At 43.4% G+C, this 12,255-nt stretch overlaps 1 protein-coding gene across 23 annotated transcripts in view; it reads right to left on the bottom strand.

Annotated features, from left to right (window-relative positions):
- The window catches only part of LOC126336637 (stress-activated protein kinase JNK), an 886,954-nt gene that overhangs the window by 521,207 nt on the left and 353,492 nt on the right, over window positions 1–12,255 (bottom strand). For 3 of the 23 annotated variants that reach the window (XM_050000540.1, XM_050000536.1, XM_050000543.1), the window contains exon 1: window positions 4,065–4,195. The exons of 17 other annotated variants lie outside the window; for them this stretch is intronic. The gene's annotated coding sequence lies outside the window, so the exon portion shown is untranslated. Of the gene's footprint in view, window positions 1–4,064; window positions 4,317–12,255 lie in introns of those variants that run through there. 3 more of the 23 variants (XM_050000544.1, XM_050000547.1, XM_050000549.1) reach the window with 3 other exon arrangements.

Below are 12,255 nucleotides of genomic sequence, written 5' to 3'. Positions count from 1 at the left end.
CGTCAGGCGACATTCCACTTAGCTTCAAATTTACTTTGAGAAGTGGTACGCCAATCCATGGCACACAGAGAAACAAAGTCGTGGAATTAATGACGGAAGTCTACTGTTTTATGGCTTTGTGCCCTTCCACCAAAATTTAAGGTATGTTTGGGATTTCAAAATTGCCTCCAATACTAGTTTGTCAACAATTCTGCAGAGCACGACAGGTCTTTGTGATATTTAATGCACATTACTGTCTGTGACACTGTAATATATAATATGTTAAGTTTTTAAAGTCAACCTTAACAAATTTTAGGTCTTAGTGTCCAATTCTCTCCATTCACTTATTGTACCTCAATAATTGGGTCGCGCATTAGCCTCGAAACCAGAAAATTGTTCTTCGTAAATGTGCACACGTCAACCCAAGACCTAGACTTTTTCTCAGTGTATGTATACTTTCTGTGTGTCATGTAGGATCGATAACGGAAGACTTTACTTTACTTACGGTTTGTATTTCTTTCTATGTTACATATTAGAAAAAACATTACATGTTGTTTCCAGACAGCGTGTTTAGTAACAATACATCTATGAATAAGAAAGCCACGGTAAATGTCTCAGTACCGTTTACATTAACGTATCACAAAGCCACGCAAGCACGCAGTGGTGGAGACAACCACAAACTACTTCATAAAATTGACGTTAATATCGTAGGATCACTTCTGTCAATCGTCTTCAAGCTGCCCTACTTGGATACGTTAAGGGTTTGGCACGAACGCGCCACGTAAATCGACATACACTTCTTCTAAAGTAGAAAACTTTTCCACAATACTCGTTTCCGGAGCAAGAATGTCTGCTAATAACCTCAGCTGGAAACATTTCCATGAAAACAATTCGGAGCGTTGTCATGAACGATCTTGCTCCATTCCCGCGACTGGTGTTCTCTGCTCCAAGCTACTACAGCTGCCTTGTATTAATATATAGTCACTTAATCGGAGAGCTAATGCAATACCTATCGGAACGGAATACAGTTGTCAAGGTGGAAAACGAGACAAGCGCAATAGCCCTCATCAGCCAATCAACTCTTCTACAATGTAACGACCTGAAAATGAGACACATCCTGGGGTAGAAACACTGTTTACGCATTTGCTTCCGTTACACATCACGAAACGCATACCGATGGCAAAGAAATCAGAAGCCACGTCGACAGGAATGTGTATTCTAAGCGTTTATGTCGCACCAGGAGATTTAGCATGAGCGTTTATTACATACCTTGTCTAAATAAGGATCAGCGGTCAGAAAATCCATTACCACAACGCCCGTAGGAACGAGAAAAACTGGCTCCGTTTTGTGTAACGCCGACGAACTAAGAATGGCGATATAATCGTCTATATAGTGAATCGAATTTCTGAAACGAAATTAAATCACACCAACGATCTAAAAAAACGCTATCAACATACATGAAATTAAGTCTGCTTATATGTTTGTGAGGCTGTTATTTACTAAAATGTCTAAGACTGCTCATAATACTTCAGCCATTGCTTACGCAGGACACATCCTGCTTGCAAACCGCTTTACAATTCTACGCATTCAGCCGTATCACAGTATTGCAACTGCAACAACAACAACAACACTGCATGGTTTGCCAGCACTGGTAGTAGGAAATTTATTATACGTGGCCCAATTACGTAACTCGCCTTCTTTCACTGAATTCTTCATTTTCACTGAAAGGTTATCACTGAAGATTCTTTCTGTGATCATCTGGCAAACTATATTATAATACCAACTACACGGATACCAAATAAATACCGGAAGTTTTGAACACCAATACTAACACGAGTAATTAACAGAAGTCTCGACATTACCGTCGGGTCGCGTTAGGCGTTGATATCTATTTCTTCTTTAATCTCTCTGCAAATCGACTTTAGTACAACGACTGCACCTCGAGTAGCAATGAAACAAGCATGACGCTGCAGAATCTTACTTGCACATAGCAATGATATCCCATATTCTCAGGATTTGTTTCGCCCTTGACGCCAAGAAAGTCAATATTCCGCACCCGGCGTCACTGCTGTGAAGCTGTAACGACAAGAATGGAGCCGAGGGTCCCTCTGTGAAGCCCAAGTGAGCGCTAAACGGCTGTGGAAGCCGTAGCAGCGGAGAGACTTAAACGTAGTGCAAGACGCCGCTCATCGCGAAAGTACGCGGACGTTACAAAAGCGCAGGTTTAAAAATACCTCGCGCACACCGCTGCATAGCGAGCAAGCATCCGACGACGCCAATGTGCGCTGCCGCTTATTCAACTTTTCTCTCTCTCTCTCTCTCTCTCTCTCTCTCTCTCTCTCTCTCTCTCTCTCTCTCTGTGTGTGTGTGTGTGTGTGTGTGTGTGTGTGTGTGTGTGTGTGTGTGACAGAGATACTAAAATTCCTGGTAAAAATATATAATTTTTTCCCCTAGTTCATACACTGTCACCACCCTCAACGTTAAATACTTATTACATTGGTTAGGATTTTTAGCTAGTCTATGTATAACAATTCAGGTGCCTGCATGCGGAAAATGTTGTGTTTATTCTTTCATGTCTTCGATCCAAACGGCTAGCTCGATGGAACTTCACAGCAGGTGCGAACAAGGGGCATGTACCGGATCACTCTCACTTCTTTCTTCTTGAACAACGAGAAGAGTGCTCCTGGGTTTTCTCTATAGAATGTCGAGGAATAAAATCATTATACGACTTATGTCACTTCGCAACTCATTGCTCTTGACGCACAACGGTCCACAGCAAGAAAAAACCCTAGAAACCTAAGCAACGCCACAAGAGAACGATTGGTGTGGTGCTGTGTGTCATCTTGAGCGACTCGGAGAAGCACTAATCCCACTTTACAGACCTGAGGTCAATACATGATTATCGTTTTTCATATGAAAATTACTAATTCCAAGATGCACCCTGAGAGAAAAGCGAGAACAACGTACAAATGCCCATCAGCGCTTGCATAAAAGGGAACATTGAATCTTAATACATTTATCTTGCACTGCAGAAGACCTAGTGTTGTTAACCATATTTTGAAAAATAGTAAGTTACGCGAGGTATGGTGGTTGGCCACGCCGGCTCAATTTGATCACTTTGTCATATTACATTATTTAAAAATTAGTCTAAAAATGAATCATAGTTTGAACTACATTACGTTACAAAGCGGTCCCACAGAGTTCAACTCCACTAAATCGCATACAGAGATAATACATCTTAGACACGCATCATCTTCAGTGCATATGTATTACAGTAATTCTGCATGCTATACTTATCATGATGTGTGGAGCTTTCTCGTAACAAATCACCTTTTAACGGTGCTATGCCCTAGTGTCGTCATAACCGTAAGCGACTTGGACTGAAACCGATAAACACTCATTTAATAAAACACTTGAAACTGTCGTATCTGAATCCAAACATGGTGTGTCTAAGCAATATAAACTGTTTCAAGGTTAAATGTGGGTAACTATCAAGGAATGAATAGCGTGACACAATGTCAGGCTGAGTTCCCTGTGAAGTAACTATCAGCCGGTAGGACCGACATAACTAAGCTATAAAGAAGCTGAACTGTTATTTTGAAAAAGACGTTACCTACAGCAGGAAAATGTTATTCGGGAATCTACACTTGCTGCTTAAAAGGCACCATGTGACGCTCTCTCCAGTAACTAGCAATGTTCGTTATAAATTTGTCTGTCTTCGAAGCATAAGCATTTGGTAAGCAACTGAATGGAGCTTTCGTAAGCGTTCGTCCTGACAAAGACGCCCACGTCCGCATTGCGCAAACGGCGAATTTGTATGGCATAAGGCAAGGAGCACTAATTTTTGTTTCAATAGAACGTAAATAATTATCTTTTCGAAACGCTGAGGTCCGTTAATGCGACGAGAACCTGATGCACGTCCTCCATGCAGTAAGTATAGGAGCGCAGAGTGGTGCTGGTGGCCCCCAACGACCTGGTGCGGAACAGCGTCACTATGCCGCACTGCCCCGTGCTATGCCGTCCCGGCGGCAGGTGCAGCCGGCGTCGGCGCCGCGCTGCCAGCAGTGGGTGCTGCGAGGGCTTACCTCAGCGGCTGCCGCTGCGCCATGCCCGGGCCGCCATGCACCCCCCATGCACAGCACAGAGTCGGCGGAGCGCGGCAGTCAGTGGGTAGGACGATCTGGGCGGACACACAGGCGGGCGGCCCGCTAGAAGCACACTGACGCCGCCCAGACCGCGCCGCGACGCCAGCGCACCCTGCTGCTGCCCCCGCACAGAGCGCATGCGCGGCGAGGCGGTGGCACCGCGCACCGCCAGTCCACGCTCCGGCAGTTCTCGCCAGTAATCAGATCGAACGCCCGCCTGTATGCGACGCACGATACCGTCGCAGTAGCCCACTCTCCGTCTCGGGCCCTGACACACGTTAGTTCTTCCGACGCCACGGGCTATTTCGTCTCAACGCGGACATCATCAGACAAAAAGTCGATGATTTGATCTTTGTATTGTTTAGTTACTACGGAAAACCATGTCGTACCGCCATTAGGTGTTATCAATAATCTTTACCACTGCTACTAGTTTTCTCTTAAAGCCATTTCACTAGACACAATTACGTCACATAATTAAAGAAACAGCACATTTGTCTGACTTCACTAAGAAATGTAATAAACAATGCACGATTATCACACCGTAAAAATGAAACTGCAAGCATCTGCCTGCTTGCGCGTGCGCTTGCGTGTGTGTGTGTGTGTGTGTGAGTGTGTGTGTGTGTGTGTGTGTGTGTGTGTGTGTCAAGGGTCACAGGCGCATTTTTTCTGGTATTTCGGCGAATACTTGCAATTTCGTTTTTGCAATGTGCAGATGGAGTCAGCCCAATGAAATACCGGTCATCATGTCTTCCATGGACAACTATTGTTGTCGACAGAGATCAGTTTGTTTACAATTAGAAACAAAATGATTTTCAAACTTAAATCTTATGTACCTATTTGATAGAGCTATCCCAAATTAGTGCGATATTTGCTTTATCTATACGTATCAACAGCGAGAGTCAAACACGATGAATAACCAGTACTCCAATAGTGACTGAGCAGCGCTGCAGCATGGCAGAAACAGTCAGCACAGTCGTTGCTAAAGTATTGGTTATTCATCGTGCGTGATTTACCCGTTAATACGTATCGATAAAGCAAGCATCACATTCATTTCGGACAGATCTATCGAGTGAGCACGTAAAACTGTGGTTTAAAAATCATTTTGTTTGTAACGAGAAACTAACAGACGCTGTCTGTCGACACTGGACGTTGCGTGAAAGACGTGATGAGCTACAGATTATAAATACGACATTGCAAATACCCGCCGATACACCACAGAAATAAGCCTGACGACTCTTAGTATATACATGTACATGGTGTTCGGAGATTTCCGCTACAAACTTCTAGAGCTTATAGAGGGGAGTCAGTACATAGTATTTCGAATTAGAACAAATGTCCAGAAACGCATTGTTTCCGTTCTAAGACGGTTCCAATTTAGACGTGCAAGGCGTCCACGTCTACTGAGGGAAAGAGGAAAGTCTTAAGAGTTGTTTGCATCGTATGCAATAGGGCAGACAGGATGGCATGTACTACTTCAGACAGACGCCTGATGTCACTTAACGTCTTATGGAAAGTTTAATTTATCAGACCCCCGTAGTGAGAGAGGAAGGTCTGCTGGTACGAATTCCGTCTGCTGCACAAGAAACTGAAGAGGCACCAGATGGAATGGAGAGCGGGTTCCAGAACGTGCTTCGTAGATAGTGTCTGTAACAACGTAAGTGGTCGCCACATCGAGCCACTGTTGTAATACATCACAACTGTTCTGTGCGTTCAGTAGCTATGCTGGGTTATTTTCTGTTTTGGAGTAATGTAAACCAGTATTGTTTAAGTATTAATGCGGCCAAATGTGCTTAAGTGATAAACAGATGTTTCGTTATGTTTCCTCTCGAATTGTTACTTAATAACTGTACTGCGTCACGCCAAATTCAACTCATCAAGCATAAGTGGATGAGTTAAACATACGAATGGAAACCATCGTAGAACGGACAGGGTACATTTATGAACACGGGTTCCTACTCAAAATATTATGTATTCAGTCCCCTCTGTAACTCCTTGAAGTTTGCATCGGGAATTTCCGAACACCCTTACAATGGTCAATATTCATGGATATAACATGAACGATTATTCAAAGCAAAAAGTCCAGTAAACATGGGCCTCTAAAGTGCATAGCTTAATAGTTATGAGCACTTGTTCAGTAGAACAGATGAGTTCACATTACAGAAGATGAACAAGTGCTCAGTCTCTTAAGGTATGCATTTTAGAACCCATGTTTACTAGGCTTCATTGCAAAATGTGAAAAACAGAATTGGCCAGGGATGCACCTGTGTCAGAGGCTCACAGAATGGGGAGGAATGCACAATCAATAAATGTAAACAAACGTCACTTTCACTCAATGTTACTCTTTTTTAAAATGGCACATGTATGTTTTTTCAACAGAAATGAAAACTAGAGGTACAATTAGTGACGGCAGACTGTTTTCACTGTTCTGAACCTCTCATTTTCTGAAATACGTAGACTTTAAAAGATGCCAACAGTGCCACAGTTTCCACCGTCCTGCGCAGTTCAAGGGTTGCCTGTAGCACGCTTCAGGACAGTGCAGGCAACCCGCCCTACGGCATTACAGCAGAAACTGGGACACCGTATCCATTATTCAAAGTCAAAGACTAAGTATTCCAGGGAGTATAAGTTTCAGAGCAGTGAAACCAAGTTTGCCATCACAAAGTGAACGTTTAGTTTTCATTTCGACAGAAAGAGACATATCAGGGGGAAAAAACTTAACTATACTAACCCCGCCAGAATCACAGGTTCAGTTACCCCGCGTTTATTCTCCGGTTACGCGTTATTACCTCCACCCATGAACCATGGACCTTGCCGTTGGTGGGGAGGATTGCGAGCCTCAGCGATACAGATGGCCGTACCGTAGCTGCAACCACAACGGAGGGGTATCTGTTGATAGGCCAGACAAATGTGTGGTTCCTGAAGAAGTAGTTGCAGGGGCAACAGTCTGGATGATTGACTGACCAGGCCTTGCAAGATTAACCAAAACCGGCCTTGCTGTGCTGGTACTGCGAACGGCTGAAAGCAAGGGGAAACTACGGCCGTAATTTTTCCGGAGGGCATGAAGCTTTACTGTACGGATAAATGATGATGGCGTCCTCTTGGGTAAAATATTCTGGATGGAAAATAGTCCCCCATTCGGATCTCCGGGCGCGGACTACTCAGGAAGACGTCATTATCAGGAAAAAGAAAACTGGCGTTCTACGGATCGGAGCGTGTAATGTCGGATCCCTTAACCGGGCAGGTAGATTAGAATATTTAAAAAGGAAAATGGATAGGTTAAAGTTAGATATAGTGGGAATTAGTGAAGTTCGGTGGCAGGAGGAACAAGACTTTTGGTCAGGTGAATACAGGGTTATAAATACAAAATCAAATAGGGGTAATGCAGGAGTAGGTTTAATAACAAGTAAAAAAATAGGAGTGCGGGTAAGCTACTACAAACAGCATAGTGAACGCATTATTGTGGCCAAGATAGACATGAAGCCCACACCTACTACAGTAGTACAAGTTCATATGCCAACTAGCTCTGCAGATGATGATGAAATTTATGAAATGTATGATGAGATAAAAGAAATTATTCAGGTAGTGAAGGGAGACGAAAATTTAATAGTCATGGGTGACTGGAATTCGAGAGTAGGAAAAGGCAGAGAAGGAAACATAGTAGGTGAATATGGATTGGGGGAAAGAAATGAAAGAGGAAGCCGTCTGGTAGAATTTTGCACAGAGCATAACTTAATCATGCTAACACTTGGTTCAAGAATCATAAAAGAAGGTGGTATACATGGAAGAATCCTGGAGATACTATAAGGTATCAGATAGATTATATAATAGTAAGAGATTTAGGAACCAGGTTTTAAATTGTAAGACATTTGCAGTGGCAGATGTGGACTCTGACCACAATCTATTGGTTATGAACTGCAGATTAAAACTGAAGAAACTGCAGAAAGGTGGGAAGGGCTAGTAAAAGTCCTTGGGTAACAGAAGAAATATTGAATTTAATTGATGAAAGGAGAAAATATAAAAATGCAGTAAATGAAGCAGGCAAAAAGGAATACAAACGTCTCAAAAATGAGATCGACAGAAAGTGCAAAATGGCTAAGCAGGGATGGCTAGAGGACAAATGTAAGGATGTAGTGGCTTATCTCACTAGGGGTAAGATAGATGCTGCCTACAGGAAAATAAAGAGACCTTTGGATAAAAGAAAACCACTTGTATGAATATCAAGAGCTCAGATGGAAACCCAGTTCTAAGCAAAGAAGGGAAATCAGAAAGGTGGAAGGAGTATATAGAGGGTCTATACAACGGCGACGTACTTAAGGACAATATTCTGGAAATGGAAGAGAATGTATATGAAGATGAAATGGGAGATAAAATACTGTGTGAAGAGTTTCACAGAGCACTGAAAGACCTGAGTCGAAACAAGGCCCCGGGAGTAGACAACATTCCATTAGAACTACTGACGGCCTCGGGAAAGAAAGCAGGTGTTGACAGATGTGAAAATTAACCGAACAATCAGTTTAGTAAGCCACAGCTGCAAAATACTAACGCGAATTCTTTACAAACGAATGGAAAAACTAGTAGAAGCCAACCTTGGGGAAGATCAGTTTGGATTCCGTAGAAATACTGGTACACGTGAGGCAATACTGACCTTACAACTTATCTTAGAAGAAAGATTAACCTACGTTTCTAGCATTTGTGGACTTAGAGAAAGCTTTTGACAATGTTGACTGGAATACTCTTTTTCAAATTCTGAAGGTGGCAGGGGTAAAATACAGGGAGCGAAAGGCTATTTACAATTTGTACAGAAACCAGATGGCAGTTGTAAGAGTAGAGGGACATGAAAGGGAACCAGTGGTGGGGAAGGGAGTGAGACAGGGCTGTAGTCTATCCCCGATGTTATTCGATCTGTATATTGAGCAAGCAGTAAAGGAAACAAACGAAAAATTCAGAGTAGGTATTAAAATCCATGGAGAAGAAATAAAAACTTTGTGGTTCGCCGATGACATTGTAATTCTGACAGAGACAGCAAAGGACTTGGAAGAGCAGTTGAACGGAATGGATAGTGCCTTGAAAGGAGGATATAAGATGAACATCAACAAAAGCAAAACGAGGATAATGGAATGTAGTCGAATTAAGTCGGGTGATGGTGAGGGAATTAGATTAGGAAATGAGACACTTTAAGTAGTAAAGGAGTTTTGCTATTTGGGGAGCAAAATAACTGATGATGGTCGAAGTAGAGAGGATATGAAATGTAGACTGGCAATGGCAAGGAAAGCGCTTCTGAAGAAGAGAAATTTGTTAACATCGAGTATAGATTTAGGGGTCAGGAAGTCGTTTCTGAAAGTATTTGTATGGAGTGTAGCCATGTATGGAAGTGAAACATGGACGATAAATTGTTTGGACAATAAGAGAATAGAAGCTTTCGAAATGTGGTGCTACAGAAGAATGCTGAAGATTAGATGGGTATATCACATAACTAATGAGGAGGTATTGAATAGAATTGGGGAGAAGAGGAGTTTGTGGCGCAACTTGACAAGAAGAAGGGACCGGTTGGTAGGACATGTTCTGAGGCAGCAAGGGATCACAAATTTAGCACTGGAGGGTAGTGTGGAGGGTAAAAATCATAGAGGGAGACCAAGAGTTGAATACACTAAGCAGATTCAGAAGGACGTAGGTTGCAATAAGTACTGGGAGATGAAGAACCTTGCACAGGATAGAGCAGCATGGAGAGCTGCATCAAACCAGTCTCAGGACTGAAGACCACAACAACAACAACAACAACAACAACAACAACGCGTTATTACGTGTTCGTACAATGCGTTTTCCATAGTAGCCCGAGAATGGAACTTAAAGCGGCTGCTAACCGGATAGCGTAAAACTGGTAGTGTCGCAATATGACAAAAATTTTCTGTCAAAATTTCATTTTCTGGGATATTCGGAGAAGATAATATGTAATCCTTTTTACCTGTTATTCTTGTTAATCGCTTATTTCCTCCCTGGCAGTCTCAATCTATGGCTTTCGCTAGTACTGATAACGCTGATCATTCCCACACCCAACCAACCACATAAACAGCGATTGCCCGTTCGGGTTTATTCGGCTCAGCACGTACAGCCCCGTCCCCTTTCCTCTGCGGGAAAGTTTTTTATTTCTAGACGCGACGGGGATTCTCCTGGCAGAGACGTCAGGTACATTATCCACACATTCAAAAATCAACTTAAGATTCGTTCAGAAATCAACTTAGAAATTGTTGCAGGTTTTTTCCTCCAAGAATATGAATTTGACGCCCCCTGTATTTGCCGCTAGTCGCAGTTACACCGGTCTGCCCCCCCCCCCCCCCCCTCCTCCCCACGACCCTTAGGTCCGGGGTTGCGATGTGCTACAGGACGATGTTGTTGACAAATTTTGACACTTGACACTGCTGGCACCCCCTGCTGGAAGATTTAACGCTTCTCTAAGTACACTGCGGGGCTAGAATCCCATGAATGTGAACTCATCTCAACGTAGAGTAGCTTGACTACAATTTTTGCTCTGGTTTACAGGATGAAACCATCAGGGACAGTTCAAAACCGTTCGGCGAAATCTGAACGTGACCCTTAGCAAAAGAGAGTGTTTATATATTTTCATCCCTCCTTTTTCGTGCCCTCCGTGGCCTGTTCCCCATGGAAGGGGGTCGACACTGGCACACGCGTGAGGAGGTCCCTCTGCCAGCTTGGTAACACTCTTGGTTCCACTTTCGCACCTTTGTTGGACACCAGCAACGAAGATAACAATCCTTTCGACACCTAATGCAGCGGCGAAACACAACTCAGCTGTGCGGTGTTTAAAGGATTGCCTATCCTGCCGGCGCTGAAGAATTGATGATTGCGCGTCTCCGCATAGAAAAATTTGTAAAGTGCCGAAAAAAGGGTGTGTGCGTGGCACAGAGGGTGTTGTCTAAATCTTCGAGAGCATCCTGTGCCGTTTTATTGACGTACACGTCAGTGTCGCACCCCCTCCGTACCCGCACAAAAAAGGAGGAACGAAAAAGCATAAACGCCCTTTCCTGCTTCGAATTTCGTTCAGATTTCGTTAAATGATTTTCAACAGGCTCTAGTGGTTCCATTCTGTAAACCAGAGCAAAACGTTTGCTCACACTACATTCTTTGCGGTGACACCGTGTTCAATGAGGTTGCAGTCTCGCAATGTCCTTAGAATGGCGTTGAATTGTCTGTGGGTGGGGGGTGTCAGCTGTGTCAAGTGTTGTGAAGGACGTAGTACTGTTCCAGCGAACTGTCGTTTTCGACCGATAAATATGTGGTAATGAACACGCCAGTGAAGAGGGTGGTTTCATTCTCGCCTTTATAACACGTCTTGAGACCTTTTCGCGTTGATTCTAAATAGTGGTGTGTCCGAAATGTTTTCCTCGGCCACCTCTAAGAGAACCATATGATTTCAACGAAGTGCGCCGCGAGTGTCACCGCCGTCGTCGAGGTATCAAGAGAAGGCATGGTCTGTAGGTCATGGGAGGTGTCAAGATTTTCTCATGGTGTGATACGTGTTAGGCAAAACTGTGGTGAAATTAGATGCCAACATGTCATCATTAGCCAGGCTTACATTAACTTCTGTGGTCAGGTCTATTTTTTCACACGCTGATACCTTGCTGTCTGAAGCGTCTTCCAGCCCGGGGCTGACGTCCCTGGGCGCCACGCATTTGCACCTTACAGGGGAAGGTTGTAAGCTGCTTCAAGCCAAGCGAAATTCTGCGTCGCGATTGGAGAAAACGAGGGAGTTTTAAAAAATGACCCTTCAATTTTTTTGCACAGTTAAGATGTACAAAGTATCTATGTATTTCCGAATTGGTCAGCAGTTTAATGCATAATGTCTAGCTGGAACAGTCAACTTGGTTGACTAACGTGGAACCAACATTTACCGGACAAACCGCAATCGGGGGCCCATTGCCAGATTGGAAACTGGATTGATTGAAGGGTTGCCAGATATGTAAATGTTCGTATTTTTGTTCATATGGAGGTATTATTCTCCATCCATCTAGCGGAACTCAAGATGATTTCAGAACTGGGCCATCTTCAATGGACAGCATACAATACTAGTAGGATTCGTAATTTAAAACCACTAAAAAGAAAAATCGTTCCAAAC

Source organism: Schistocerca gregaria, chromosome 2 (assembly GCF_023897955.1).
Source record: "Schistocerca gregaria isolate iqSchGreg1 chromosome 2, iqSchGreg1.2, whole genome shotgun sequence".
Taxonomy (NCBI): domain Eukaryota; kingdom Metazoa; phylum Arthropoda; class Insecta; order Orthoptera; family Acrididae; genus Schistocerca; species Schistocerca gregaria.
Note: the sequence above shows the minus strand (reverse complement) of the source record. Positions and strands in the feature narration are given on the sequence as shown.